Source organism: Opisthorchis viverrini, assembly GCF_000715545.1.
Source record: "Opisthorchis viverrini unplaced genomic scaffold opera_v5_233, whole genome shotgun sequence".
In the NCBI taxonomy this organism is placed as follows: domain Eukaryota; kingdom Metazoa; phylum Platyhelminthes; class Trematoda; order Opisthorchiida; family Opisthorchiidae; genus Opisthorchis; species Opisthorchis viverrini.
Genome location: NW_008751886.1, coordinates 540,553 through 547,077, shown reverse-complemented (window position 1 = coordinate 547,077; position 6,525 = coordinate 540,553).

Sequence of the window (6,525 nt, the reverse complement as noted above, 5' to 3'; positions counted from 1 at the left end):
TGGGAGTTTGTCGAGCCATAGTTGGGCCAGGATTTCCACCGCTAGCTTACGGCCGCAGAGAAGACTGCGCATGTGGCAAAGCAGTTGTGCTGGCGATCTGTCCCCAAGTTCGACAGTGGTGAATAGATCCCGTAGCATTTTGTTTTCTGATTTCCCTGTCCTACTTATGACGGCCGCTCGAAGGGCGTCATACGGATTTTCCTTAGGAATATCTTCCAACAGATCTTCAACTTCTGTTGCTACATCACAAGGAAGATGCTGGACAACATAGGAAAACCGGGTGATTTGGAAGTGATGCGTCGGGTAGCAAAAACGGCCTCAACCTGGTGAAACCATACCCTGGGGTTGCGTTGATTGTAGTCTGGCAAACGTATGCTAATTGCATTCTCGACTTTGATCCGCTGGATCAAATTGTGCTTCCATAATTACCGGGCAAAAGAAACAAAATTATGACGACTTGAAAGAAAAAGCTTTCAAAATAATATCTAGAAATACTCGGGCTCACCAAACTTGTAGTGGTCTGGCTACCCAATAAGCTAGTTTACCAGGAGTGTGTGGCAAAGAAATAAAAATAATTACGCTAGGCTGTTTATACAAAAATAAAGAAGTCAGATGGAACAGACTCACTAACAATTGCTCTCTTTAAAATAGTTCGTCGTTGGCCCAGGCCAGCGAATGAACGATAGTCAAATCATGTTGGTCCAGAGGTCTTCTTCTGAACAGTTCCCACATATAATAGATTCCGAAGATGTCTGAAATGTTTTGGTACCAGAGTTAGTACATGAGACTTGCGAATGACCGCTGCAAGCGCGAGCGAAATCAGAAGAGAGAGTCGAAGCACGTGACCACGCTTGTATTTCGTGAAATTGTACAAGTGCGGGTTTTTGTAGTTTTTCGTATTCAAACAAAAAACGATCATGCAATTGATGAAATACGTAGTGTTATAATGGAAGTAAAACAAAGGTACAAACGCCACACTCCCTCCGCCTGTGTAATTTTGATCTCCGATTGTTTTGGTTATTCATTCCCGCCACTCACTTTGCCGCAGAGGCTATCCTGTCTGACGCTTGCGTGTTGACATGTGTGTCTTTATGTGAATTTGCGCTGCTGACCTGCTTGCCCAAGCGCCCTCCTGTCTGTTTGCCGAGCCTGCCTTGACTGGTTCTCTCATGAATTCCGTGTGAGAATCACGAGACCGTCGTCGGAAGGGCGACCACAACCCATGATGCTGAACCATCATTCCGCTCACCGTTGTTTGGTGTCGGGACGTTAACACTGCACTGTGTCGGTCGGTGACAGACCTGTGAGGTTGTTGACGCTACGAACACCAACAATTGAGGTTTTTTGTACACATTTGTTTACCCTGGTGTAAATAGTACCGTAGAATCAGGAACCCAATTCTTCCTTTTGTTATTCGGGATTATAGAACCTACGCGTCACTCGAGGTTCCGTATCGGGAACCCCAACAATCCCTGTAGATAAGCTGCTGAGACAGAAACTTCCGAAACGATCTAATCGCCATTGATAAGCCTGGTCTCTCTGGGACTGCAAAGTTCATTCCATCTCACTGCTCCGGGAAAAAAGCCCCTTATTCAACATTGAGTTGCAATACATCCTCACAATTTCACCTTTCTCGCATCTGTCCTCTAAGTAATCGATGGATTGTGACTCCTCATGACCATCCTATCAATGCTCCATGCCTGTCCATTCATATTTGTCTTTCATGGTCGGCGTTTTGGTTGCTACCAGCCCCCTAACATCCATTAACTGCTTCTGCACTATGTCCATCTCATACGCATCACTCGCTGAAGATGCGAATTACTGCACGTTTGACATCCCTCCTTCAACTACATGCCCCCGCCATGCATTCAGCAACATGTTTCGAGGCCCACACTCCGCCATCCGCAATGAAGAATAGATTACAAGCGAAAGGGAACAAGTTTGGTCTAACGCGTGTTACCCGACTTAATCCTACCCTGTTTGTAACATACATCCATGGAAATCCTCCTGAGAATCCAAAATATCCTTCGTGGCGGTACAAAAAATAATGTATCGTGGAAGCCAAAAGAGACTCACTAATTACGTGCGGTGTACCCCCCCGAAGTAGTTTGTGTTGCAAAGCCCGTGCGGCTTTCTATGAGGTACAGTCGCGCAGTGCTGAGATAATCCCCTTGTCATAACACTCAAAACCACTATGCACTTAACTTTTTCTCCGACCTCTTGGCCACACACACTTTGAACTACGGGGGTACCCCGTGCTCACTCAAATTCAGTTTTCGCGCGTCATCCAATATCAGAAATCCATCCATACATTTAGTCAGTACTCTGCTGTTCGCCGTAGCCCCCCAACTGGTATTCTGCCACCCTCTGCAGCTCCCTAATCTACTTCATGAGTGAGCCTCGAGGAAAAGTTGAGAAAACTCTGTGCCATGGCTCTATAACTCCCTTCTTTCTCCATTGCAGGGGTCAGCACATAATAATCCCACCTCCCTAATGCTTTTCAGCCATTCGCTTTGTTCTACGGGAGCATCTAAAATAATCACGTACGCCTCAAACACGAATGAGAGAATCATCTACACACAACTCTCTTACTTCTACCTTCCTTCACCGACAATAGCATAGGTAGCCACGATCTTATTTGCGTGAAGCTTGGCCAGGGTACGTCCCTCATATTCAAATGCGGCCACGCCCGTTCGCATCCATAATAATAATACTGTATATTCCCAACTTGTGGGTGACATACCGTCTGGCATGATCATGCGTTTACACTAAGGCTGGGATATGACAGGGGGATTTATGGGCAGTGGGGATTGTGCGAAAAGGGGACAATGTCATAAACAGTGGGAAGTACTCGATTAAATAATAATGTTTCTTTTGCAACTTGTAGGGAACAACAGGCATGTGGTCCAATTAATTCAAAGACTCAGTCGGCTGATATGAATTAAAACTGGAAAACCATTTCTGGCCATGAGTGACCTTGGGCGGTTGAGTAAATTGCCGGATTCGCAACGAGCAAAAGTGAAGGTGGAGATGGGACAATTCGAATTGGAAGAATATGACAAGTTAGTCTCAAAAATATTGTGCAATCTGAGAACAAGCAAACTCACTGGTTTTAGTGTTATAGGGAAGTCAGATGCAGGGGTTAGGTTGGATGGGGACACAGAGGTGGTTGACTTCGAACGAGTAGTCCAACAGTTTGGAATAAATGTCATGGTGGCAGTTGGGGTCAGTGAAACCAGTAAGCAAGAGGGCTCGGTTCGGAGGAGGAATGGAAGAGTTTTGGGTGTGCTATCAAACTGAATATGGCAGTGCCGTGCCATCATTGGCCTGACAAGCTTCAGTCTTTGGACAGCCTGTGATGGACGTCACATTTGAGATGATTCGGCTGGGGTTTGCAGTTCATTGAGCAGCAGCATTCATTTCAGCCTGGTCGAGGAAACAAGCTGGAACGAAACCGATATGGGATTGTAGGTTTTCTTGGTCCGCTTGTGATCCCAGTCATAGGCCGGGTGGAGTGGAGATCAGCTAAATAGATCGTCCAAAACGGGCATACCGCAAATCGCCACTCCGCATTTTCTTCACCAGGATGCCAATCGCAATGGGGGAATTAACTTTGTTACAACTGTAACGTAATGAAAACTAAACGGAACCTTCCAAGACGCTTTTTGTCGTAAGTTCTCATTTTCTCTCTCTCTCCCTGTTACAGGGATCCCCAATGAACCATCTTGAGCCCAAGACAGGAGGCATCAGTCCGCCTTTATATCCCTTTGAGTGACCTCCAGCTCTTTTTGTACCGCACTCGACTCCTGTCTGCCGTTTCGGTACCAATACACGAACGCTACGGTCTTCTATTCCCGCGTCGCTCAATCTGTGCGAAAGTGTGTTTTGTGTGCCGTGTGGCTCTAACACCAATGATACCAATAGTAACCACTTCAGAACCGATGGAAGCCATCATTGTGAACGCCGAATATTGCAGACTTGTTGACATCCACACTCCGTTGGTGACAGTGGTGGGATAAAGTACCGATTTCGAGATTCATGTACGCTAAGCTTTCCAAACTCAGTGCAACACGGAAAACGGCATATGAAACAAAGTATCAGCTGATGGTCTGCATTTGGGTTCGCCTGGAATCCGACCCTCCCTGCAGCCACATGGGAGGTTTCACCCTGGCGACGACTTTGGAGTAGGTTGGTTCCGGATGAAGGTGTTTTATCATCATCACCTTCGAGGACACGTTAACACTCTTCTGTCTCGCCCACGTGACTCCGCCGGACACTGTGTCGTCCGTTCGTGCCAGTCGCTGACTTCACCACTGGATCCTTTTGTCCCACTCTTCCTGCCCGGCACACTACCGCTGAATAGTGTCTCCCGGGCGCGTCTTTTAACCGGAACCAGCACACTGAAGAATCGGCAGCTAAATAGGTTGACGTCTTGCAAGACCTTGCCATGAAGGCATGCTCGGATTGGCTGAGAGGCATTCGTGAGGATCACACGGCCCAGCGATTTATGGCTGTCCTGCAAAACATCGGACAGAGGGCGAAATTTCGTCACAGGGGTGACCGTAGCTTAGGTGATGTGCTTTAGCTCGTCAGGACATATAAGCATTTGCATGATAGTGACAGCCCAGCCCCAAATCCTGTGCCTTTATAGCCGACAGCATAACGTCAATGGCAATGCAGAAGGACCCAATCGAATACAAGGAGAAATCACGAAATTGTTTAGATGTGCACGCTTTGAGAAGAATGCTTGACGCTGTTGCCACGTTGTTCCCATTGATAAATCTCTGTTGTCTGGTGCCATCCCAGCTTCGTTTTATTAAGTTTCCCCTTCCATTTGTCCGTGATGTCTGAACTTAAGGCCTGCGGTTGTTTGGATGACACGGTAACCGTTTGCTTCACTTACTTCTTTTGATTTATCACGACCGAAGCATAAAAATAAACAACAATCGCGAAAAATGCCCACGACTCTTTACGGCCGGTAGCCCCGTCATTCCATCATTTGACATGAATAAAACAGCACTTGCACTCCCAGAGTCAATTCATCTGTGTATGAGTCAACTGGGACGCACTTGTAGGTGTGTATTTCTTACGCTTGCGCTGCGCGCCCACTGACGCAAATACGGGCACTTTTTGATTCTGTAAACCACATTGCCTTAGCTGTTGACATGAAACATTACGTGTTTTGTGTTCCAAAATTCCAAGGCTTGCTCTTGCCTGCCGTTTTCTGCAAGACATCATTAGTTGCTAGGAGCTGACAGCAATGGTTCAGTGTTTGGCGAACAGTACGCGTAGGTTTCGGCCCAGTTAACACCGTTGCTTCCGAGTAATTTACAGTCACAATCCATTTTCTTCAAAGCTCTTGCTGAACCCTTTGCTGCCCTCCCCCGCATCAACCTTACCATTTGCACAACGGAGACCCTCTGATTGGATTCTTTAGTTGAGCTAAGAACTTGTGAAGCTCCCCATCTAACTCACACCGTCATCGCCTGTACCAACTAGTTTGACGGCTAGTCTCCATGCTGGCAACCTCGGATGCCAAGTGCTAACCCTCAGAAAATCACGCAACGTCTTCCGCCCTAGCATTACGGCCTAAGATCGTCCAACAACCAATACAACCACGTGACACAATACTTACCACAATTGATAGTCCCATGCATTGCTATCCGAGTGTACTGCATTTTCGCCGAGCAGGAGCGCACAAATAAATACTTGTTGCGTTCACAAAATAACTCAGCAAATTTAAGTAGTAATCGGGTTCTAACGGGCGAAAGGTACCCTCGAGTGAGGCACAATACCAGAACCTCCGGGTAGGTAAAACAAAGTCGAAACCGGGTTTCCATGCAGTGCTATTGGTGTAAGACAAATTCAAAAATTATACAAACCTCAACAGTAGATACGCGTCCAAAACAAACGGTACACTTGAACTACAGAAGTTCAAAGCCATCGAGTGAGGACAATACCAGAACCTCCGGGTAGGTAAAACAAAGTCGAAACCGGGTTTCCATGCAGTGCTATTGGTGTAAGACAAATTCAAAAATTATACAAACCTCAACAGTAGATACGCGTCCAAAACAAACGGTACACTTGAACTACAGAAGTTCAAAGCCAGGGAGCAAACAGGCCCCCACATACGACAGTCACACGTGCAAAGCCGGCTACAAATGTCCGGATGACCTCAAGGCCGAATAGGTGAAGTTCATAATAATAATAATAATAATAATAATAATAATAATAATAATAATAATAATAATAATAATAATAATAATAATAATAATAATAATAATAATAATAATAATAATAATAATAATAATAATAATAATAATAATAATAATAATAATAATAATAATAATAATAATAATAATAATAATAATAATAATAATAATAATAATAATAATAATAATAATAATAATAATAATAATAATAATAATAATAATAATAATAATAATAATAATAATAATAATAATAATAATAATAATAATAATAATAATAATAATAATAATAATAATAATAATAATAATAATAATA